Below are 26,569 nucleotides of genomic sequence, written 5' to 3'. Positions count from 1 at the left end.
TTGAGTGTGTTACAATGAGAATGAGCCCAAGGGGGGGGGGGAGTTCATAAAGCCTATATAGGCCCCATTTCTTCCATTCCTCTCGATCTCAACTCAAGCTTCTTCTCTTGAGTCTCTCTTGTGAGTTTTCTTTTGGTTTTGGGGGGTTCCGATCCATTGGGTTACCAAACCTCTTCCTTCTCTCTCATTCTTTCTCTCACTTGTCATCCTACTACCTTGAAGCTTCGTCGAAGTTCGGATTGAAGATCAACTTATGCTACCTTCACATTCGGGGAGGCCCCCCTAGGCAATTCCTAAAACTCTTATAAATTCAATTGAATTTCCATTTGAATACACCATTTTCCTTGCTTTTTTAGAATATTTTCCAAGATTCTACCTTTCTTTACCCGAGAATCTATCTTTCTTGGAATCTTTATTCCAAAAATCCATTTTCTTATGAGAAAGCTCTTTTTCACATGATATTTGCACTGACTAGAGCCTAGAAACTCTATTAGATTCGCATCAGATCGGGCTCGAGTCACAGTTATGCTGTCGATTCAATGCCAAATAAAGAGCTAGGCTTTCTTAGGAAACCTGAGGAAGTTCTGTCTCCCTCTTTCCATTTCTTATACTTTCTTTTTCATATTTTTTATTTTTTCATATTTTTTATTTTCTCAAGAATTTTAATTTAATACTTGTTTTCCTTATACACTTATTCATCTTTCTTGTCTTGGATCTCACTTGGGTGGGACCACCTTCCAAGCTTACCCCACAAGCGTTATCAAGGAATTCATAAAAGCTCGATAAAAGACTTTCTCAAGTAAAAAATCTCAACCTTGATCATGCTATTTTCTGCCATTTGGGAGGGAACTTGATCTTGTACTGAGCAGGCAGATCCTATCAGCTTGGAAACAAAGACGAGTTTTAGAAAATCTTTTTCAAAAGTCATTTTTAAAATTCTCTAAAAATCCTTGGTGAATTTTTCCATCAACAAATCTTTTTTGGCAAAAAAAAAGATATGTTGATGGAAAATTTCACCAACAAGATTTAAAAATATTTTGAAAAGATTTAAAAAAAAAATTTATACTCACATTTGTTTTCAAGTAATAGGATCCGCCCGCTCGGTGCGAGATAAAGCAATTTCCTCCCAACTGTATAACTCAACCAAGGTTGAGATCTTTACCTAAGAAAGTCATTTCCCAAGCTTTCTTGAACACCTTATGGAGAGCACCTGAGAGGTAAGCTTGGATGGTGGACCCAACCAAGCATGACCCAAGACAAGAGTATGTGTGTTGGAATTAGAGAAGATGTAAGGATAATCAAGAAAATTCAAGAAATACAGAGAAGATCCTAAGAAAATGCAAGGAAATGAGAAAGTAGGAGAGAGAACTTACTTAGGTTTCTTGGAACCCTAGACCCTTCCTCACGATGATCTGACGTAGTGATGACGTCTGGAGCCCTTTTGATGATGATGGCTTAGTGGGAAAAGAGAATTTCCCATGTAGGAGAATGGATCTTGGAATAAAGATTCCAAGAAAGAAGGTTTCTTGTGAAAAAGAACCCAAGAAAACCCAATTCTTGAAAAAAGAATATCAAGAAAGCAAGGAGATCAAGTGAAAATTTAATGAAAATTTAAAAGAAATTATATATTACCTCAGGGTCCCCTCCTTGGAAGCGAAGGTTGACTCGATCCAGGCTCCTTGGTGGCACTTCGAGGTAGTAGGATGGCAAGAATGTAAAAGGAGTTAAAGAGAGAAAGAGGAGGTTTGGGAACCCAAGGGATTAAAATCACCCTAAAACCTCAAGGAAACCCATAAGAGAGACTAAGGAGAAGAAGCTTGAAATGAGATGGAATAGAATGAGGGAATTGGTGCCTATTTATAGGCTTTGAGACCCCCTTCCCTCACGCTCATAAAATACACATACTTTGCCAACACATTTGTCGGCAAGAGGTTGTCTTGCCGATACATGTGTGTCGGCAAGAGTGTATCTTGCTGACGTGCCGACACAATGTGTTGACAAATATATGTCTTGCTGACACATGGTGTCTTGGACCAACACCGCTCAATATTTTGGCCATAAAAACAAAGTTGTATCGACAAATAATTTGATGTGTTGGAAAGATAACATCCTCATCTACAAAATCCTTTTAAAATGAAAAGTCGAATTTGGACATTTAGTCAATAAAAAATGCACTTGAAATGGACCCTACTTTTCAAAACAATTTTTTCGAAAGATAAACTTATTTTGCTTATAACTTTTAACTTCATTGTCGCATCAAAGTGATTTTTGTTTGATTGGAAAGCTTGAAATCTCTAAATTTTGATGAAAATATTTAGAAGATGTTTTGAAGGCTAAATATGGTAGAAACCCATATGATAGTAATGGTGGTGGTGGTAATAGTGGTGATGGATGCTGATAATAGTGTAAAAGCGATGGTAGTGATGGTTGTTGACACCCAAAATTTTCTGGGTTCCCAATCAATAGGCATGTGACCATGACACAATAGAGTCATTTTGATGACTTGTCAAAAATGAGATGGCTTGTTCACATGCCAAAGACTTTGGATGTGCCCTTGAAGTATTTTCGTTTGAAATGAGCGAAATACTTCACGAAGGACTCTTTTGCGTAAGGTTGATAATCAATTCTGGACACAATTCCATTACAATCATTTCAAAAGCTGAGAGAAAGATCTTTTTATAAAACCCCACAAGCGGCTCAAGAATATTTCATAAGTGTTCTGTAAACTTTTAGCAAAAATCGACAAAAATCATATTGATTCAACATCGGAATAAAAAGTTATAAGCGAAACAAGTCCATTTTTCTATAAATTTGTTTTATGAAGTAAAGCCTACTTCAAGTGCATTTTTGACTCACCAAATGGCCAAATTTGATTTTTCACTTTTAAAGGATTTTGTAGAAGAGGATGTTAGCTTTCCAACACATCAAACCGTTTGTAAATACAACTTATGATTTTGTTTTGATCGCCAAAATACTAGGTAGTGTCATGCCAAAATGCCATGTGTCAACAAGAGACATACTTGCCGACACACGTGTAAGCAATATACCGTTTTGTCGACACTCATATGTCGACAATACTCCCTCTTGTCGATACACTTTGTTGGCAAGACCTATACTTGTCGACAGATATGTGTCGACACATGTGTATTTTTACTGTTTTGCCTCATTTTGCGTGTTTTAGAGCAGAAATGAACCTGGTGGGGAGTTCCCAAACCCTATGTGCGCTCCATTTCTCCCATTCCATTCCATCTCCACTCCAACTTTTTCTCGAGTCTCTCTCGTGGGTTTCCTTTTGGTTGTGAGGGGTTTCAGATCCCTTGGGTTACCAAACCTATTCCTTCTCTCTCTCTCTCTCTTGTTATCCTCCTACCTTGAAGCTCTGTCGAAGTTCGTTTTGAAGATCAACCTATGCAACCTTCACATTCGGGGAGTGGGCCCCAAGGTAATTCCTAAGTCTTCTAAATTCAATCCCATTTCCATTTTAATACACCATTTTCATTGCTTTCTTGGAATCTTTTTTCAAGATTCACCTTGGGATCTTTTTACCCAAGAATCTGTCTTTTTTGGAATCTTTATTCCAAAAATCCATTTTCTTTAGAATTTTAATTGAATATTTGTTTTCCTAACACACATTTACATCTTTCCTGTCTTGGTTCTCTCTTAGGTGGGATCACCATCCAAGCTTATCCTGCAAGTGTTATAAAGGAATTCAAAAGACTTTCTCAGGTAAAAGATTTCAACCTTGATCAAGTTATCCCCTGTCATTTGGGAGAGAATGCCTTGATCTTGTACCGAGCTGGCATATCCTATCACCTTGGAAACAGAGGCAAGTTTTACAAAATATTTTTCAAAAAATGTTTTTAAAATTCCTTAAAAATCCTTGGTGATTTTTTTAATCAACAAATCTTTTTTGGCAAAAAAAAGATATTTTGATGAAAAATTTTATCAACAAAATTTAAAAATATTTTGAAAAGATTTTAAAAAATTTATAAACTCGCTTCTGTTTTCAAGTAATAGGATCCGCTCGCTCAGTGCGAGATCAAGCCATTTTCTCCCGACTGGCAAGGTATAACTTTATTAAGGTTGAGATCTTTACCTAAGAAAGTCATTTCTCAAGCCTTCTTGAACACCTTATGGAGAGCAGCTGTGAGCTAAGCTTGAATGGTGGACCCAACCAAGCAAGACCCAAGGCAAGAATATGTGTGTTTGAATTAGAGGAGATGTATGGACAATTAAGTTTCTCAAGATTCAAGAAATAAAGGGAAAATCCTAGGAAAATGCAAGGAAATGAGAAAGTTGGAGAGAGAACTTACTCAGGAAACCCTAGCCCCTTCCTCACATGATCTGACGCGGTGATGACGTCTCGAGCCCTTTTGATGATGATGGCATAGTGGGAAAAAGGGATTTCATGTAGGAGAATGGATCTTGGAATAACGATTCCAAGAAAAAAGGTTTCTTGGGAAAAAGTACCCAAGGAAACCCAATTTAGTAATGGTGGTGGTGGTAATAGTGGCGATGAATGCTGGTAGTGGTAATGGTGACTGAGGTGGTGGTGGTGGTAATAGTGGAAAAGTGGTGATAGTGATGATGGGTGTTGACACCCAATATTTTCTGGGTTCCCAAGCAGCAGGTATGTTGGCCCCGACACAATAGTCATTTCGATGACTCGTCGGAAATGAGATGGCTTGTTTATATGCCAAAGACTTTGGATGTGAACTTGAAGTATTTTCCTTTGCAATAAGCGAAATACTTCACAGACTCTTTTGTGTAAGGTTGACAATAAATTCCAGACACAATTCCATTACATTAATTTCAAAAGTTGAGAGAAAGATCTTTTCATAAAACCCTACAAGCGGCTCGAGAACATTTCCTAAGTGTTTTGGAAACTTTTAGCTAAAATCATTTTTCGCCATATTTGGCTTACAAAATAGTATCCTCCAAATCTTTTATCAAAATCTAGAGGTTTCAAGCCTATGTCACATGGGTGGGGGGTGTGACACTTTAAAAAAACTTGGGTGCGGGAGTGTGGCAAAAATATAAAGAATTATATATATATATTATATAAATTTTAAGTTTTAAGAGTTAAGAAATAACAGTAACACAAATGAAATAAAAAACAATTATCATAATATCATCAAATCAATTTATCATCATGCATGCAATAAATCAAATTAACAATCTACGATTCTATTCTACATCATAAAAACTAACACCATAATTAAATCAACCTAAATATATTATAGAAACAATAAAATAAGTAAAGCAGAAAAGAAGTAAATTATATAGTATACTAACAAAAGAAGCAAAAAATGCTTAATTACATACCCAAAGTATATCCTACACAATGTATATGACGATGAGGTAATGGATCATAATAATTTTCTGCTTCATCATCAAATGCATCATAAGAAGGAAGACTGTGCTAAGATAAATCCATGTTTGTAATGTTGAAATCATGTTCTCCCTCTAAGTTACTCTTCTGGGTTTATATCCCAAAATTTGGATGATCCTTGTCTGCATTATTAAAAATTTTAAACAATTTGAAAATGTTAAATACAAGTATATTTAAATGAAAAACTAAGAAATAGTCAAATAACTAAGAGAGCAAATTAATACCTGTATTCATCATTGGTTCGCGAAAGTAGTCGAAGATTTGAATGAACATATACTAAATCCTCTGCACGCTTGCTGGTGAGTTTGTTTCTCTTCATGTTGTGGATTTGAGATTATGTGCTTTAATTTTTTTCACAACAAGATGAACTAGCAGGTTGAGATAATAATCTTAATGCAAGACATTGGAGAAGAGGTGTTTCTGATCCAAATGTTGACCACCATCTGATAGGATCTATATTATCATCCTCTCTTGCGAGTAGGCATCCATATAATCTTGAAGATGCAAAATTTTTAAACTCTTGTGTGACTTGATTTAAAATATGTGATTTTGGAAAAAATCTTGTCATACAATATTTCTATGTCTTAATAGCTCTGGGTCTAAATTTGGAGGGACACGACCAATACCACCTTCCTGTCACTTTTTTGCATAATATTTTGGATTAAGAGAATCTGCTATGCAATGCAAAAGAGTGTTACTCTTATCCCATCTTCTGACTAAAATTGAATGAATATGGTTAAAAATTTTTGAATCATTCAAAGCAAGATTTTTTCCTTTATGCTTGAAAACTACTTGTGTTTTTTCAATCATATTATCCCATATTTTATAAACTTTGTGAAGTATGAGCTCATTCTTATCAACTTCTCTCAATATTTTTCAAATAGGTTGCGTAAATTGAAGGAAGTATACGACTTTGTCTCAAAACCTATGTCACATGGGTGCGGGTGCGACACAGGTGCGGCGCAATTTTAAAAATTTTGGACACGGGGACTCGGCTATATATATATATATATTTAAAATATATATATATATATATATATATATATATATATATATCCAGTGTGTGCATATGTCTATATAAATTTTGGACTCGGCTCGTGACTCTTCCAAGTTGTCTCAGATCCTCAACTAACTGAGTTAAAATAGTAGTATAACTGGGTTAGAACCAAACTAGGCTGAGTTTATCATTGACTCAGCCGAGTCTTAGCTACCATGGGAATAAAACATCATCAAGGTATTAATTAAAAGCATTAACTAAAAGCATGTTCTGGTAAATGCATTAAATATCTTTTGCTAAAATTCATAACATTAATTAAAAGCATTAAAAGCTTTTAATTTTTCAAAGCTAGATTTGAAAAAGAGAGAGAGAGAGAGAGATCTCGGTGGATGAGAAAGTGTTGCTACTCGTGGATGAGAATTTATTAGCTTTTATAAGAGAGAGAACTTGGTGGATGAAAAGTGTTGGTACTCGTGGATGAGAATTTATTAGCTTTTAAGATTGAGAGAGAGAATTAAATGATAATATTTAAGAATAATTTTTTTTTCTGGGCCTAATGTTTAAGACTCATGCTATATATATATATTTTTAAAAAATATATAAAAAGATCTTTTTTTTTTTATTTTTTGTACTAAAAATGGACATTTTTGGACTCGGTCAACGTTGACCGAGTCCAAAATTAAGACGGACTCGGCCTGGACTCGTTGACCGAGTCCGACTCGGCGTTGACCGAGTCCAGGCCGTGTCCGAGGCCGCACCCGTGTCCGCACCCGTGTCGGGGCGTGTCGACTCGGGTGCGACACCTCTCTAGCCGAGTCCGTGTGACATAGCTCAAAACCCATCATCAACAATGAATTTCTTGAGCCTTGACATCATCATCAACACGATAGAATGTCCAATTCTCATAAGTCACCATGCTAACCAAAGCATTCTTCACTTCTTTAATCCTCTTCACTTCTTTAATCCTCTTCACTATCACAATGATGAACGCAAAACGTGTTTCAATGACCTTCAACAATTTCAGGTCAGAATGCCTATTAAATATAACATTAACTTGGTGGTTAACAACAAAATTCTTAATGCTTTTGACATTTCTTTATAATTCTTCAATCCATGAACATAAAACATATGCTGGTGAATTTTTTTCTTCTTTGGGGTTGCAGATGCTCTTGATGGCCAGATTTAAGCTGTGTGCTACATAGAGAGTTCAAAAAATATGAGGGTACTCACTCTCCAAACTCAATGCTGCACTTTTATAAACTGGAGTGTTGTCTGTGATGATTTGTACTATTTTCTGATCACCCATTTCTTTTATGACTTCTATAAACAACCTCTTCAAATACTCCACATTTATATATTTCCTAGATGCATTAACTGCTTTCAAAAATACTGGGCCACTAAGCGAAGAAGCAATAAAATTGATTAGTGGACGCCTTTGAATATCTGTCCACCCATCAGAAACAATATAAACTTCATTTTGCTCCCATGAATATTTTTTAATCTCTAGCAATCTCTCCACATTTGCCCTCTCTTCTGCAAGAAGTGTGATTCATAGTTTTCTGAGCTTGGAGGTACATAGTTACTCAAATTACAATTTGCTAAAGTGACTAAATCCTTCTAATAAGGATTTCTAGCTGTATTAAATAGGATTGAACTAGAATAAAAATACCTTCCTACTTTTCTATCCATCTCTTTCTTTTCATATGTATTGAATGATGCTTGTATCGTTCCTTTTCCTCCTATATCCACTTTTCTTTTCTTTTTGAGCATCTTCTTGGTGGCTTAAAAATGGTACACTAATTACACAAGAATCACTCATTGTCTTCTTCTTCTTCTTTTCATATTCTTCTTGTATTTTCTTGTATTGTCTTCGCATTGCCTCATCAACTCTTCTGCATCCTGAAATGCCGTATCCTGATATCTTCAACAAATGAGCCTTAACTCTTGTGTAAGACCTAGAGTTACCAGAAGCGCTTAGGTAAGTGGAGAAGCGCGCTTCTTCGAAGCGCGAAATGTGCGGGAAACACTATTTTTTAATGGAAAGCACGCTTCCCTTTAATGAGAAGCGCACTTCCCATCGCGCTTTCCCATGCTTCTCCCTCACTTCCTCTATTTTTTAATTTTAATTTTAATTTTAATTTTTTTTATTTTTTTCGCTTTCCCCTCGCTTCCTAGGTCGCTTTCGGTTTGCTTTCGAGACGATTCCTGATTCGCTCCTAAGTGATCCCACGCTTAATTTTGAAAGTGCCTCGCTTCCCGCTCCCGCTTCCTCAATTGACAACCATGGTAACAAACAACAACAACAACAACAACTACGCCTTCATCCCAAAACAATTGGGGTCAGCGATATGAACCAAAAAGAAATTCATTTTGGGTCTTCCACATGAATCCTTTTCCTCCAATCATTTCTATCCAACGCCATGTCCTCGGTGAGGTTCAAAGCATTCATATCCTTTCCTATCATCTCCATCCAAGTTTTCCTAGGCCTACCCCGACCTCTTTTAACTAATATATTTTCCCATTTCTCCAACCTTCTAACTGGAGCATCATTAGGCCTTCGCCGAATATGTCCAAACCACCGTAAACGATTCTCTCGCATCTTATTTTCAATGGGTGCAACACCTACCTTCTTACGTATCTCTTCGTTCCGAATCTTATCTTTTATTGTATTTCCACACATCCATCTAAGCATCCGCATCTCAGCTACACTCATTTTTTGAATATGATGTCTCTTGGCAGCCCAACATTCCGTACCATATAGTAAAGCGGGTCTAATAGTCGTCCTATAAAACTTTCCCTTCAACCGCAATGGCATTCTACGATCGCACAGCACTCCAGTAGCACTTTTCCATTTCATCCACCCAACCTTTATCCTATGATTTACATCTCCATCAATTTCTCCATACTTTTGAATGATGGATCCCAAATATTTGAAATAATCATTCACCGGTATATCTTGCTCACTAAGCTTCACTACACTCCCATCACTACTTCGTTGCTTACTAAACCGACATTCCATATATTCAGTCTTACTCTTACTCAACTTAAAACCTCTAGCTTCCAATGTCTGTCTCCATAATTCTAACTTAGCATTAACCCCAGCTCTAGACTCATCAATCAAAACAATATCATCAGCAAACAACATACACCACGGTACATTTTCTTGAATTGATCTCGTAAGCTCATCCATCACTATCGCAAATAGGAAAGGGCTTAAAGCAGATCCTTGATGTAACCCAACCGTTATCGGAAAATTGGTTGTCACCCCTCCACAAGTGCGGACATTGGTTACTACTCCTTCATACATATCTTTAATTATACTAATGTACTTGAGAGAAACACCTTTCTTCATCATTGTCCACCAGAGAACGTCCCTAGGTACTCTATCGTATGCCTTCTCTAAATCAATAAAAACCATATGCAAATCTTTGTTCATCTCTCTATATCTTTCAATAAGTTGTCTAAGAAGATGTATAGCTTCCATAGTTGATCTTCCAGGCATAAAACCAAATTGATTCTCCGATATCATGACAACCTTCCTCAACCTAGACTCAATCACCCTCTCCCAAAGTTTCATAGTATGACTCATGAGTTTTATACCACGATAGTTTGTGCAATCTTGTATATCACCCTTATTCTTATATAAAGGCACCAAAGTACTCTTCCTCCACTCATTAGGCATCTTATTTGTTCGCCAAATCAAGTTAAAAAGATTTGTCAACCATTCTAAACCTTTCTCTCCCAAGCATTTCCAAGCCTCGATAGGTATACCATCTGGGCCAACTGCCCTTCTTGATTTCATTTTCTTCAAAGCCTCTGCAATTTCTTTCTTTTGAATCTTGTGCATGAAGTCACGATTTATCTCATGAAAAGGAATGGAGAAGTCTCCAAGATCTTGAGCATGACTATCATTAAAAAGCTTATCAAAATAATCTTTCCATCTCTCCTTAATCTCCTCATCTTTGACTAAAACCCTTTGCGTTTCATCTTTGATACATCTAACCATACCCAAATCCTTCGATTTCCTATCTCTCATCTTTGCAAGCCTATAAATATCCTTCTCGCCTTCTTTGATATCCAACTTGTCATAAACCTCCTTATATACCTTAGCCCTCGCGTTTCGAACAACTTTTTTAGCTTCCTTCTTTGCTATCATATACTTCTCCAAATTCTCATTATCACGACTCTTACTTAGATTTCTATAACACTCTCTTTTAACCTTAATAGCTAATTTGACTGACAACCATGGTAAGACCCAACAAAATCTCTTTCACAGAGCTTGCATCAAAATCTCTTGTTTCTACCACCTCCTCCAGTTTTTGCAAGTTTATCTACATGTGCCCATAGTGCCCCCCCCGTCATCACAGGTTGCAGCTAAAGAACTTGAATCGACACTCCCTCTACAACTACCAGCAACACTAGCAGCAGAACTCACATATAGTGATGAGGGCGGCCTAAGTCCTTTCTCTTTATCCAACATTTTTGTCCTTAAAACAAAAAAATGTTATATTAAAATCAATTATGCACACTCACTATCAAGATTAAAAATATTGAGTGCAAGGTCAATAAAATACAATAAGTTCTAAAAAATATAGTAGTAGTACGTATAAATAAATACCGAAACCGAAAGGGTTCTTAAATAAAAACTGCATGTACATGGCATTAAAAGCTTCATGTACAAGTGTTACCAAAATGGTATGTACATAGGCACTAAAATCTGCATGTAAAACCTCTACACATAGAATATACATAGCTAACAAAAAAAAATGAAAGAAGAAGAAGCAAACAACCTACTGAAATGCATGAAAATCCCAACACACAGTATATCTAGATTTGCAGGAGCAATGCATACATGTGCAATAAAGAGAAACAATTAAATTGCACATGTGCACAGTAAAATAACAAACATCATATAGGTAAATAGGGAATATAGAATTTTTCCATGAATCCTAAAACCCATTCCAATCCCTATCAAACAAAGTTTTTTTTTTAATTTGAACCCTAACGTGAGCATTTGTCAAACAGTTTTTTTTTCGTAAAATCCAACATGAACCTCTGTAAAAAAAAAATCTGATTCTCGTTGCTTTAAAACCCAACGTGAACATCTATAAATAAAACCAATTTTTTCCCTAAAATCCAACGTGAACCTCTGTAAAAAAAAATCTGATTCTCGTTACTTTAGAACCCAACTTGAACATCTATAAATAAAACCAGATTTTTTCCTAAAATCCAACGTGAACCTTGTTAGAAGGAAGAAGCTCCAGACTTACCTGCACAAGGGAAAGAAGATGACAAAGAAGTGAATAGGGGCTGCAGAAGGTCACGGCTGAGACTTACTCAACGTGACTGCTCTATTCAATAATATATATATATATATATATTAGTGAGTGATTACAAAATTTAGGGTACTGAAATACCCTTTAATGAACAACTAATATTACAACATAACACAACATTGTGTGTGGATACGTGAATGCATATGGGTCTGTGTTCGGGACCGGATCCATGGACGACTTCTTTTCACCCTTCCTCAAGTTGTACATGGTCTTGGATCATGAACAACTTGCCTTTTAACATCCAAAACCTGTCCTTCGTCAATCCTTTTGTGAATATGTCTGCAACTTGGTCTTCAGTGCGGACAAAATTGGGTTCAATCTCCTTTTCTTCGACCTTTTGCCTCACAAAGTGTTGGTCTATCTCAATGTGTTTTGCCCGACTATGATAAATAGGATTGAAGGACATATTGATAGCACTTTGGTTATCACATAGTAGGAGTGATCGAGCAATCAATTCTCTTATTTCTGTGAGGAGATGCCTTATCCATGTAGCTTCCGCAATCGCGACAACCATTGATCTGTATTCGGCTTCTGTGCTTGACCTAGCGATGACTTTCTGCTTTCTACTGCTCTAAAAAACCAAGTTTGACCCAAGAAAAACACAATAACCAGATACTGATCGACGTTCATCTGGATCACCTGCCCAATCAACATCAACATAAACAACGATCTCATGTGCACCCTGATCCAGCCCACCCTTTCTGTACACAAGCCATCACCGACAGTGCCTTTTAAATACCGTAATATTCTCTTAACTGCCTCCATGTGTGACGTACGAGGTTCATGCATAAATTGAGACACCTGATCGACTGAATATACTATATCAGGTCGAGTGAAAGTTAGGTATTGTAACATACCTACTATGCTGCGGTATCTGGCAGGGCCTTCATATAGGTCTCCTTCTTTAGAACTCAGTTTCTGATGTATTACACTTGGAGTTCCCAAGGGTTTGCAATTCATCATACCTGCTCTACTGAGAATGTCCACTGTATACTTGTGTTGAGTGAGAGTAAGAAGATTACATATCTTGTCTACTTCTACCCCAAGGAAATATCGCAGATCTCCCAGATCCTTCATCTTAAATCTCTGATTCAACAATTTCTTTACTTCCTCAATATGAGTTTCACAGTTTTCTGTAATGATGATGTCGTCTACATATATCAATAGGAGTGTGGTCACATTCTGCTTCTTGTAAATGAATAATGAATGATCTAGAAGAGACCTAGAGAAGCCGTGTCTTTGTATCTCAAGGGAAAAACTCTCGAACCAAGAACGAGATGCCTATTTCAAACCATATATCGCTCTTTTTAATCTACATACGCACTGATTAGCATCTTGTTCTGCATATCCAGCGGGCTGCTCTATATAAACTTCCTCCTTTAAATCTCCGTGTAGGAAAGCATTTTTAACATCTAGCTGACTTAATGTCCAGCCATGCTCAATAGCTAGACCTAACACAATCCAAATGGTCCCCATTTTCACTGCAGGACTAAAAGTTTCATTAAAACCCTACCCTTGTTCTTGCGTAAATCCTTTGGCAACAAGTCTAGCCTTATACCTTTCAATACTCCCATCTGGTTTATATTTGATCTTATACACCCATTTCCATCCAACCACATTTTTGTTGGACGGTCTAGGCATAATCTCCCAAGTTTCACATTCATGTAAGACTTCCATTTCTTCATTCATCGCTTCAATCCACTTCTTGGAGTTGACATCTTGATAAAAGGTGAGTGGTTCATCTTCTTTGTTTATGGATGTCAGAAACAATTGAAAATCCAGTGAAAAGTTTTTGTTGCTGACCCATCTATCAAGTAGATGTCGATGCCGAGTAGACCTCCTGACAACCAACTCCTATGAGGGAGGCAGAGTTATATTAAGATCTGGACAAGAAGCAAAGACGAGTGGAGGTTCTTTTTCACGTCGGGTGTAAGTGATGCCCTTGTACCTTCCTGTTTCCAAGGGTTGCACAACAACTTCTTCTGGCTGTGGTGCATTTTCTGATTCCTCACATATTTCCTTTTGACTACAGTCTGGAGGACAATCATCATTAATGTTGGAAAAAAGTTCATAAGTTAACTATGGATAATATACCTCAACATTGGATCCTAAACTTGAGATGTTAGCTGGTTGATTATCAAAGTTCATCTCATCAAAAATAACGTTTCTGGACACTTTGATGCTTCTGCTCGAAGGATCATAGCACCTGTACCCCTTATAGTCATCCGCATACCCCACAAATCTGCACTTCAAGGCTTTGTTGACTCGGCTGACTCGGCTCGGCCCTCCAACGAGTCAACCCGGCAAGGCAAACTCGGCTTGCCAAGACTCGGGCCTGACTCGGCCTAACTCAGGTGAGTTCTGGGATGTTTGAAATTTGATTTTTTATTTGAGTTGAAACAAACATGAGATGAAGTACGGTTGTTACAGACAAAACATATGTTTTGTCTGTTATGTTCTAAGGGTCTGTCCAATCTTGGACAAGCAATCAGACAGACCCTTAGGGTCTCTTGTGAGTGTGTCCTTAGTGGTCCTTGTGTTGGCTGATTTGGTGGACTGATGTGCTCATTGGATTTGTGGTATGTGTGCTCTTGGATCTTCCCTGTGTGTGTGTTAACTTCGTAACAGCTACTAGGTATCACTATCATAGCATAATCAATTGTAATGTTCATCATGTATTATCAGAAGCATAAAATTAAGGAACTAAATATATGTTGGAAACTGGTAATTGGCCTTGTGGTAGCCAGTAGCTAGAAGTCACTCAAGAGAGGATTCGTAACGTTTCCATAAATTTCTACCAATAAGACAAATGTCGACAGAGCTTCACATAAGTTCTTGATTGCTTGACAATGCACAGAACCATCAAAATACAAATATCCCGCTAATTCATAAGAAACAACATTAGGAGCCAGTGTTCATAGGGAAAAGAGTTTTAGCTCTGTTTGGGAGTGAACAACCAGGATTTTATATGCTGCATCTCTTTCGAGATTTTTTGTCATGCCACTTAATTTCATATTTTTCAACTTACACCATAGTTATTCTTCAACTTACTCCATAGTCCTTTGTCTAAAAAAGAAATTTGAAGGCTATTTAGCAGGCTATCCTAGAGTTAATGACCTTTGTTCATTTGTCAAGGATGTACATTTATATATGGTCACATGGACAACAAAAAGGACACATGGCATGCCATTGTTCAATTTTTCATTAAGAATACTGTATAAGGGGGCATGACACAAGGGTAACTGGTAAGTTGGGAATATTCCTGTGAGATAGTCCGGCAGAGATCAGCCTATGCATTTTTCAATGCTACTGGTCTCTATGAATGGTTTAACTAGAAAATGACAAACCCAGGAAGTAATACAAGCAAAAGCCAAGCTAATTTAGTTGATGCCAATTGTTATCAGTTCAAAAGCAACCTAAGAAAGAGTCACATCTCTCTCCGAGTTTCAGTGATTACATGCCTTAACACAACCCAAGGATCTCTTGTTTACTGAAAAACATGGTTTGAGACAAATTATAAATTGTTTTTCTTTTAAAATCAAAAGTTAACAAAACCCGGTCCGAGTCACCGAGTTGACCTGCCGAGTCACGAGTCAATAAAGAACGAGTCAAGTCCCGAGTCACGGGTTTTAAAACCTTGGTCTTAACGAGCTGTCAATATGCACATAACAAACAGATCCAAAAGCACGTAATTCATGATAATCGGGATGAGTACCAAAAAGAGTAAAGTATGGCGATCTGTTTTCTAACAATGTCATGGGCAGACGATTTATCACATGCACTGTAGAATGAAAAGCCTCTGTCCATAAAGTAATAGGGAGATTACTATCATGCATCATGCTCATTGCACTCTCAACAGTATGTCGATGTTTCCTTTCAGCTATCCCATTTTGTTGAGGTGTATGTGGGCAAGCCACTCTTCTCCTTATTCCGTTATGCTGGAGAAAATCAATAAAATCACTAGAAGAAAACTCTCCCCCTCCATCACATTGAAAATGTAGAATCTTTTCAGAGAAATGATTTTTGATGAAATAATAGAACTTTCAGAACAATCCAAAGACTTCGGTCTTATGCTTCATGAAGAATATACAAGTATAACGTGAATAGCTGTAAAAAAAATATCTGCTACCTGAATCAGAAGCAATTGGGGCAGGGCCCCAGACATCAGAATATATGATTTCAAAAAGTCTTGAAGCTCTTTTATTGATTGAATTGAAGGGTAAAACACGACTCTTACATAAGTGACAACTTGAACATTTTATTTCATTTATTTCTGAACCCATACTAGACTTAGGAATCAAATTATTTGAGACAAGTTTTTCAATGAAATGACAACCAATCGACTATGCCAAAGAATTGGCTTATTACGTTCAGAAATGGCGAACACACACTCAGAAGAAAGTAATGGAGGATTTTGATGAAGCTTCAAGGATGAACAAATGGAATAAACTGTGGAGGGATCTTCTTGAAAAATGTACATGTTGCCTAGTCTCTTTCCCTCAGCGAATGTCTCCCTCGTGTGAAGATCCTTGACATAAATAGAATGAGTAAATTCAACTAAGGCATTAATATCATAAACCAGTTTTGAGACGGAAACAATAATTTTCTGAATATTTGGTGCATGAAGAACATTTGGAAGCTTAAGAGGAGACTTAAACATGGGTATAATAGCATTTCCAATGTGTGAAATGGAGTGGTGAGAACCATCTCCTGTAACTATACTATTTTTACTAACATAAGGAATACGATTTAGGAGTTTACCCACATCACCTGAAATGTGGGTTGCTGCCCCTGAGTCAACATACCAAATGCCTTTATCATTCTGTTTCATATTCAGTCCTGCCAATGCTGCCAATAGTAACTCCTTTACTTCTCCCCCAGCCTTTGAGACTCCTGAGTCTTTCTTAGTCTCTGTTTGCAAAGTTTTTCCTTTATTTTTGGGGATTGAACCAGCAATTTGCTTTAATATGCCCCCTTTTGTTACATAAAAAACATGTAGGAATGGGCCTTTGACTTTGCTGATTGGTAGGAACATTAGGTGTCAGAAGTAGACCACGACCCCCAAAACCATGTCTTGCTTGTCCACCTCTGCCTCGAGGAGCACTACCTCCTCTTCCTTTTTCATAGATCAATCCTGTAGCGAGTATATCACTATATCTTGAGTCCCTGAGTGCACATAATTTTTTTCATAAAAACCCTTCAAATTCATTTCATATTGCAGTAATTTTGCACGTAGATCTTCGAACTTTGGAAGCTCTGGAAGACACAATAAGGACGTTGTCAGAACATGATAATCTGGCCCCAACCCGCTTAAAGTCTGTTGTACTTTATCAGTTTATCTTTATCATTAACCACACATCCCACGATAGCTAGATGATTCGTAATGCTCTTCATTTTATTCAAGTATTCCATGATAGACATGGAATCTTTCTTTAACATCTGAAATTCTCGCTTAAGAAACAGAACTCTAGCCTCAGATATTTGCGAATATGTCTGAAGTAACTTGTCCCACAACTCTATGGCCGAACAATCATCAGGAATGGCTATAAGAACCTCTTGCGACAGTGTTGAGGTGATGTATGCCACCAATGCTTGGTCTCTCTTCATCCAAGCAACATAATCTGGATTTCTGAGAAGCACAGTAGAGGCTGCCCCTTTATCATCTTCCTTTTCCTGAGAAATAAATTCTGGAGGGGTTGGAATTGATCAATCCAGATGTCCAGAGAGATCTTGGCTCCTTATGAAAGGAACAATCTGTCTTTTCCAAGTCAAGAAATTGGTGTTGCTTAACTTCTCATAAACGAGTTGACTAAGAAAGTTAGAAGAAAGACCTGTTTGTAAGAAGGGGGAATCCATTGAGAAAAAACACAAGAAGAAATCGATGTTGAAGAGGAGGAAAAAATTTCTAGATCAGATTCAGTCTATTGAAGAATCAGTCACTTTTAATATATATATATATATATTTTGCAGAAGTTAAAACCAGGAAAATTATCTTCTGATGTGACCGGCGAGCATGACTGATCTGATCGTGGTTACACTGAATCGGTTCCAAATTGATAAAATCCCTCCTTGAATAAATACAAAATATCTCCAAGAAACTCTGTAATCTGGAATAATAAAAATGATGAATATAAAGCAAAGGTATTCCAGATAAAAGCAGATCACAGCATTAAGCGATTCTATCAATGATCTCCTTTAAATGAAACAAGGATAATTGACGGATGAAAGGAGGTAAGAATCAATATTTTTTAATATGCAGAAATGTTTTTGATTTTCGGAGGGGATTTTAGAAATAAGCAAGAATGAGGAGATCTCGGCTGAAGTAAAAGAGACACAGATTAAGAAAGAAAAACGCTGATTAAGAGACAGAAAATCTGAGATTGGAAAATCCAAATTTGGATTTAAAAGAGACACTGATTTGAAGAAAAAGGCAAGAAAACGCAGATTCCGAGAAACACTGATCTGGGTTTAGAAAAGAAATAGATTGAGAGTTAGATCTGGGTTTAGAACAGATTGAAGAGAGACACAGATCTGGATTTGAGAGTTAGATCAAGAAAAACGCTGATTCAAAGAATACGCAGGAATAAAACTCACAGTTTTCTCGACTTGGATTTGATCTCTTTGGGCATTCCTTTTGGAAAGACAACTCCAGGCCCAACTTTAACCTGGCAGCTCTGATACCATGTTAGAAGGAAGAAGCTCCAGACTTACCTGCACAGGGGAAAGAAGATGACAGAGAAGAGAATAGGGGCTGCAGAAGGTCACGGCTGAGACTTATTCAACGTGACTGCTCTATTCAATAATATATATATATATATATATATATATATATATATTAGTGAGTGATTACAAAATTTAGGGTACTGAAATACCCTTTAATGAACAACTAATATTACAACATAACACAACATTGTGTGTGGATACGTGAATGCATACGGGTCCGGGTCCGGATCCATGGACGACTTATTTTCAAACCTCTGTAAAAAAAATCCGATTCTCGTTGCTTTAAAACCCAACTTGAACATCTATAAATAACACCAGATTTTCTCCTAAAATCTAACGTGAACCTCTCTAAAAAAAAATCTGATTCTCGTTGCTTTAAAACCCAACGTGAACATATAAATAAAACCAGAATTTTCAACACCTAAAATTATAGATTTTTCATCAATCTAAATGAAAGAGATTGAAGGAGAGAATGAGAGAGAGAGAATGCATACTGGACGGTGTCGCTCGAGGTCGTCGCGGGCGTCGGGGTAGGGAGACTGGTTGTTGCCGGCGTTGGGGTCGGGTCGTCATCGGCGTCGGGGTTGGGTCGTCGCACAATTGAGGTCGGGATTAGGGCAAATTTTTTTTGTCCTAATCCTCCTCTCAACCCTTTTTTATCGGGCTTTATTATTATTATTTTTTTAAAGTCCAAACATTGGACAGTACTGCACCCAGGGTCGGGTAGACCGCACCAGGTGCCGCACCCACGTTGCGTCGACGCGGGTGTGGCACCTGGTTGACCGAATCCCTGTGACTTAGTTTCAAGCTTTTAAACCAAACAAAAATCATTTTGATTCAACATCAGAATAAAAAAGTTATAAGCGAAACAAGTTCATCTTTCGAGAAATTTGTTTTATGAAGTAGGGCCTACTTCAAGTGCATTTTTGATTCACCAAATGACCAAATTTGACTTTTCACTTTCAAAGGATTTTGTAGAAGAGGATGTTGGCTTTCCAACACATTAAAGTATTAAATCATTTGTCGATACAACTCATGGTTTTGTTTTTATCGCCAAAATATCGGGTGGTGTCAAGCCAAAATACCATGTGTCGACAAGAGATATATGCTTGCTGACACACATTTCAGCAAGATACCTTGTTGCAAACACACATATGTCGGCAAGACCTATACTTGTTGACAAATGTGTGTCGACGATCATGTGTATTTTTACCAGTTTGCCTCATTTTGCGTATTTTAGAGCAGGAATGAGCCAAGAGGAGATTTTTCAAACCCTACGTAGGCCCCATTTCTCACATTCCACTCCATCTCTACTCAAGCTTCCTTTCTTCATTCTCTCTCGTGGGTTTCCGATCCCTTGGGTTACCAAACTTCTTCCTTCTCTCTCTCTCTCTCTCTTGTCAGCCTACTACCTCGAAGCTCCGTCGAAGTTCGTTTTGAAGATCAACCTATGCAACCTTCACATTCGGGGAGTGAGCCTCGAGGTAATTCCTAAAAGTGTTCTAAATTCAATTTCATTTCCATTCTAATACACCATTTTCCTTGCTTTCTTGGAATATTTTTCCAACTACCTTTCTTGGGATCTTTTTACCCAAGAATCTATATTTCTTGGAATCTTTATTCCAAAAATCCATTTTCTTGTGAGAAAGCTCCTTTTCCCATGAGAATTGCATTGACTAGAGCCAAGAAACTCTATCGGATTCACATCAGATCGGGTCCAGGATGCAGTTATGCTGTTGGATTCATGCCAAAGAATGAGCTAGGGTTGATTAGGAAACCTAAGTAAGTTATCTCTCTCCCTCTTTCTATTTTTTCTACTTTTCTCTCTCTATATTTTTTATTTTTTTAAGAATTTTAATTGAATATTCGTTTTCTTAACACACATATACACCATTCTTATCTTGGATCTTGCTTGGGTGGGACAACCATCCCAGCTTATCCCACAGGTGTTATTAAGGACTTCAAGAAAGCTCAAAAAAAGACTCTCAGGTAAAAGATCTCAACCTTAATCAAGTTATCCCCTACTATTTGAGAGGGAACAACTTGATCTCGTACTGAGCAGGCAACAGTGTGACAAATATCGCAAGATTTATGAAAATCTCACGAGAAATTGCCTGAAAGCTTAAAACGGCAATTTCTTGCAAGATTTACAAAATATCACGCGATTTATAAAAAAACACAAATACCGTGATTTAAACGCGATATTTACGTTTTAAACGACTATTTATTACGAAAAAATCATGTATTTTTATTTTTAAATAAATTTTATTAATATTTTCTTATAAAAAGTATATTTTATATATTTTAATTAAATTTTTTATTGTAGAGATTTTGCCAAAAAATGCGAGATTAATGATTTTCTTTTCAATTTCTCGCGAGTTTTTGAAAAACGAGAAATTGCCGATAAAAACGTTTGTCACTATGGCAAGCAGATCTTATCACCTTGAAAATGGAGGCAAGTTTTACAAAATCTTTTTAAAATTCTTTAAAAACCCTTGTTGGCGAATTTTTCTATCAACAAATCTTTTTTGGCAAAAAAAAGATATGTTGATGGAAAATTTCACCAATAAGATTTAAAAATAGTTTGATTTTTTTTTTTAAATTTGTTATAAACTTGCATATGTTTTCAAGTAATAGAATCCACCCGCATATGTTTTCAAGTAATAGAATCCACCCGCATATGTTTTCATATCTTGTTTTCAAGCAGTTTTCTCTCAAATGACAGGGTATAACTCGATCAAGGTTGAGATGTTCACCTAAGAAAGTCGTTTCCCAAGCCTTCTTGAACACCTATGAGGTATGCTTTGACGGTGGACTGACCCAAGCAAGACCCTAGACAAGAATATGTGTGTTTGAATTAGAGAAGATGTATGAACAATCAAGATTTTCAAGAAAATTCAAGAAATAAAGCGCAAATCCTAAGAAAATGAGAAAGTTGGAGAGAGAACTTACTCAGGTTTCTTGAAAACCCTAGCCCCTTCCCCGGGATGATCCGATGTAGTGACGGTGTCTCAAGCTCTTTTAATGATGATAGCCTAGTGGGAAAAGAGGCTTTCCTATGTAGGAGAATGGATCTTGGAATAAAGATTCCAAGAAAGAAGGTTTCTTGGGAAAAAGAACCTAAGTAAACCCAATTCTTGGAAAAAGAATTTCAAGAAAGCAAGGAAATCAAGTGAAAATTTAATGAAAATTTAAAAGAAATTAGAGATTACCTTGAAGCCCCCTCCCCGAAAGTGAAGGTTGACTCAATCCTGGATCCTTGGTGGCACTTCGAGGTAGTAGGATGGCAAGAATGCAAGAGAGAGAGAGAGAGAGAGAGAGAGAGAGAGAGAGAGAGAGAGAGAGAGAGAGAGGGGGGGGGGGGGGGGTTGAGAACCCAGGGGGATCAAAATCCCCTTAAAACCTCAAGGAAACTGACAAAAGAGACTCAAGAAAAGAAGCTTGAGTTGAGATTTAGTGAAATGAGAGAATTGAGGCCTATTTATCAGCTTTGGACCCTCTCCCCCCGTGCTCATAAAAGGCACATACTTGCCAACACACACCCCTTGGCAAAGGGGTGTCTTGCCAATACATGTGTTTCAACAAGTGTATCTTGCTGATGCATTGTGTCGGCAAAAGTGTATCTTGCCGACAGAATGTGTTGACAAGTATATGTATTGTTGACACATGGTGTCTTGGCCCAACACCTCCCGATATTTTGTCCATAAAACCAAATTGTAAGCCGTATCGACGAACGGTTTGATGCGTTGAAAAGTTAACATACTTTACAAAATTCTTTTAGAGCCAAAAGTCAACTTTGGCCATTTGATCGGTCAAAAATGCACTTGAAGTGGACAATACTTTCCAATTTTTTTTTGAAAGATGAACTTGTTTTGCTTATAACTTTTCATTTCGTTGTTGGATTGAAGTGATTTTGCTTGGTTGGAAAACTTGAAACCTCTAGATTTTGATGAAAATATTTGAAGAATGTTGTTTTGAAGGCTAAATATGGCGGACAACCCATTTTGGTCAAAAACATCTTGAAATATGCTTGAGCTTCTTGTGGGGTTTTATGGAAGGGTCTCTCCCTCCACTTTTGAAAATGTTTTGATGATATCGTGGCCGAAATTGATTGTCAACCGTACTCAAACGATGTCCTTCGCAAAGTATTTTACTCCTTGTAAACGAAAATACTTCAAGTTCACATCCATAGTCTTTGGCATGTGAATAAACCATCTCATTTCCAACGAGTCATCGAGGTGACTCTTTTTTGCCAGGGCCAACATTCATGTTGGTTGGAAACCCATAAAATTTTGGTTGTCAACAGTAGGGAAATGATGGTGGTTATTAGGGGTGGCAATCGTGTCGGGTTGGCGGGTCAGCATACCTCAACCCGAACCCGACCCATTTATTAAACGGGTCGGCTGTGGCAAACACGAACCCGACCCGTTTAATAAACGGGTAACCCGACACGACCTGCCAACCCATTTAATAAATGGGTTGGGTCGGGTAAACGGGTTCTCAGGTTGGCGGGTCGGGTTGGCGGGTCGACGGGTTGGCAGGTCAGGTTGGCGGGTTGGCAGGTCGGGTTGGCGGGTTGGCAGGTCGGGTTGGCGGGTTGACCCACCCGACTAACCCATTTATTAAACGGGTCAGCCGGGTTGGCATACCCCCAACCCGAACCCGACCTGTTTAATAAATGGGTTACGCGGGTCGACCCGTTTATTAAACGGGTTGGCTTAAGCCCAACCCGAACCCGCCTAAGAGGCGGGTTGGCGGGTCGTGTCAGGTTTTGCCATCCCTAGTGGTTATGGGGAATTGGGGATGACGGGGATGATGGGAATGGAATGGAAGAAAATAAATTGTTGTAAAAAAAAGCAAGTCTCCCCTTATTTTTTGAAAAAAAGTGTGAAATTTATAAAATGCCATTAGAAAAAATAAAAGCAAAAGATCCAAACATCAAAACTTGCTCTTTAAACTAAGTATAAATGGCAAGGAGTAATTTATAAAGTGATCCAAACAGGGGTACTTGTTTTTTGTTTTATTTTTTTCATTATTGTACATGAAACTAGTGGAGTTTCAGCGGGACTATCAATGTTTTGTGTTATTTATGGTGTTTTTCTTCTTAGAAGTGATTGGCGAGAATGGTTCTGTTCAGCTGAATCCTAATCTTAGAAGTGTCTTACATGTGCTGATTTGTGTGTGTGAATGGAAGAAGCTTCTAGATCCTTCCTGTGCGAAAGCCCCTTTGATTTTTTGGAGGTGGTTGAAAAGGTGGGGTTTAGAATTTAGACTTGGCAGTTCCCTTCTTTTCCTGTTTTCAGGAGTAAAGGAGGGACTAAAGTTTAGACGTGATGGCTCCCTTTTCCTGATTTTGGGAGTCAGTTTGAAAAGCACCATTGTGTCATGAACAAGAAATGTCTGTGTTTCAGACAAGAAGAGTGAGAAAGATGAGTGGGATGTGAAAGAATGACATAAGGTATTGAGAAAGTGGTGATGTTAGCTTCTACAACAAGAGAGAAGGGAAAGTATGAGGGAAAGTAATGAACAGGATGATAAAGGAAAGGAGAGGAAATGGAAAAGCTGTGTAAAGTACCTTGGAAGGCAGTCATATTGTTGCTCTGGATCACCTTTGGTGTGATTGGCCTTCTTGGTGGAACTGAGGTAGCTTTCAGAGATTTTAAGTCATGAAATTATGATAGTTACAATATTGGCTAGAGAAAGTCCTGGATTGTAGACAAATCAAAGATGCAAATGGAATGAAAAATGGTATGTGATAAACACATATGATCATCAATATTGACATTGTCATATATAAATATATTTATATAATCGGTTCATTGCTTTAAGATCTTGTGATTGACATCGTCCCCTAATTTGAAACCATTTTCATAAGTTATTGAAGATAAATATAGTCTCAATATATACTTATATGGATGTCTTAATTTGGATTTCTTTGTGTGTCATGTATCCATGTGTTTTTTGTGTATCTGAAAAATTTGTCCTTAGAAAGGTTTACTATCTGTGAGGAATGGCAGGTATAGTTGGATGAGGTAAAATTCAACTCCATGAAAAGAAACAATGGACAGAGGCAAACAGGAATGCTCTTACTAAAAGAGAAGAGAGATGAATGAAGTACTGAAGGAGGAGAAATAAAAGCAGCCAGTCAGAGGCAAGACCTTTGGATAGGACAAAGTGTGGAGAAGGAAACCTGAGTAGTAAAATCAACTGGTAGGTGCGGAAATTACATTTTGTGGAGTGCTTACATGAATCTGTTCAAAGGAAAGCCAAGAAGGAAGAAGCTTTAGGGAAGAACATGAAAGGATATATAATGGGAGGCAAGACTTGTAAACCATAAGATCATGTAGGTCTGCAAGGATGGCCTTTTGAAATGGAGTTTAGGGGCTCTAAGGTGAACACAGACGTGGACAAATTTGCCAGAGGAATGCAAAGGGGATTAAGGAATTCATGGGGACTATTTGAAAAAAAAAAAGAAAAAGGTGAGAAGATTGTTGTGTCAGTATAAAAGCAAAATTAGCATAGGACTCAAAGCGGATGTTTTTTCATTTGATTAATGAGTTCACAGGCATGATAGGTATAAGTATCACATCGCAAAATACCTAGAAAAAAATAAAAAAGATCAACAGGTATAACTAAAGCAGGTTTTAATTTAGACAATAATGCCTCTGGAAATACAATAACCACATGCATGTGGTAGGAATTTTATGTTATTTTTTAGTTCTGAAGCAGATTAGGCACAAAATGTCATTAATGAGCAATGCAAAAATCAATCATAATCAAACTGACAAGTTATGCAAGGTCAAAATAAAGAAAGCATAACAAAATCATCAAACAGAAACCTTGTACGAGTTAAATGAAGTGGCTAGACCACATTGATTCTACGGAATGAGCTGAGCTTTTAGGGTTTCAAATGCCCTACACTCTTGTAAGTGAATGTGTGATAGTAGGGCTGGGTAGCCCATTCCTTGGAGTTTGGTAGGCTGGGACTTTTTGTGCGGGGAAAGAAAAGTGGAAAAGATAACATGAATAGAAGCAATATTCTTATTAATCTTTAATTTGTTTGTCTTTGAATTTGCACTGCATTGGACACTTCAATGTCATTGTTTTTCCTATGGAGGTACATGTGGGATGATGCCAGTCAGTAGTGCTTTTAAAAGTTATTGGTATTAGCTATTGTTGTTGGTTTCTTTTTTAAAATGTAACTAGCTTGGCTAGTCAGATGTTACCATTTAATATTTTCAAATATACTAGTAGTTACTGTTAAAATGTATGGATATTTCATATATATATATATGTGTGTGTGTGTGTGTGTGTGTGTGTGTGTGTGTTATGTATATCTTTTGTAATGCCCACTAGGGGCATTTTAGTCTTTTTTGATAATATGTAAATAGATACGAAATATAAGAAACAAAGATATGAGAGTCATCATCTCTATTCCTTCTAAGCTGTATTGTAACAATAAGATTACCATCTACATTGCTAGCAACCACACCTTTCTAGCAACCACACCTTCCATGAACGAACAACGCACATTGAGATGGACTGTCATTATGTTTGGGATGAATTTTTGCGTGGCACCATTCAACTGCTATATGTCACTTCATAGTATCAGCTTGCAGATTTTTTTTACCAAAGCTTTGTCATTCTCCCGTTTCTACTTTCTCCTAAGCAAACTCTCGGTGATCTCACCGTAAGCTTGAGGAGGGTGTTAAATATATATATATATACCTTTTGGAACGCCCACTAAGGGCAATTTAGTTTTTTTGCTCATATGTAAATAGACGTGCACTAGGGACATTTTTGGGTTTCTTTATTTTTATTTCTTCTTTTTCTTTTTTTTATTTGGCTAAGGGCATAATAGTCATCCCCCTTAGAGTCGTTGGGACCCTCCCCAACGATCATAAACATGATTGTTGGAGAGCTCCCCTTGGTCCTCATGAGTTGTATAAATAGGGGTCAAAACCTCCTTCATTCTTAATGCTTTTTCAAGCATTTCTCAATGTATTATTTCTTATATTTTTAGTTCTCTTCTCACTTTGTGTGTTTGGTGATTGCCCTTTGTGGCCCATTGTATTTTGTCTATTAGTGACATCTTGCGTCTTCTTTGTGGTCACTTTGTGA

The 26,569-nt window shown here is 37.4% G+C and overlaps 1 protein-coding gene across 2 annotated transcripts in view; it reads left to right on the top strand.

The window, feature by feature from the left end:
- Window positions 1-26,569, top strand: part of HEME1 (Uroporphyrinogen decarboxylase) — a 39,302-nt gene that overhangs the window by 5,166 nt on the left and 7,567 nt on the right. The window lies entirely within an intron of this gene.

Source organism: Nuphar pumila, chromosome 15, assembly GCF_984573655.1.
Source record: "Nuphar pumila chromosome 15, dmNupPumi1.hap1.1, whole genome shotgun sequence".
Classification (NCBI taxonomy): Eukaryota; Viridiplantae; Streptophyta; class Magnoliopsida; order Nymphaeales; family Nymphaeaceae; genus Nuphar; species Nuphar pumila.
Note: the sequence above shows the minus strand (reverse complement) of the source record. Positions and strands in the feature narration are given on the sequence as shown.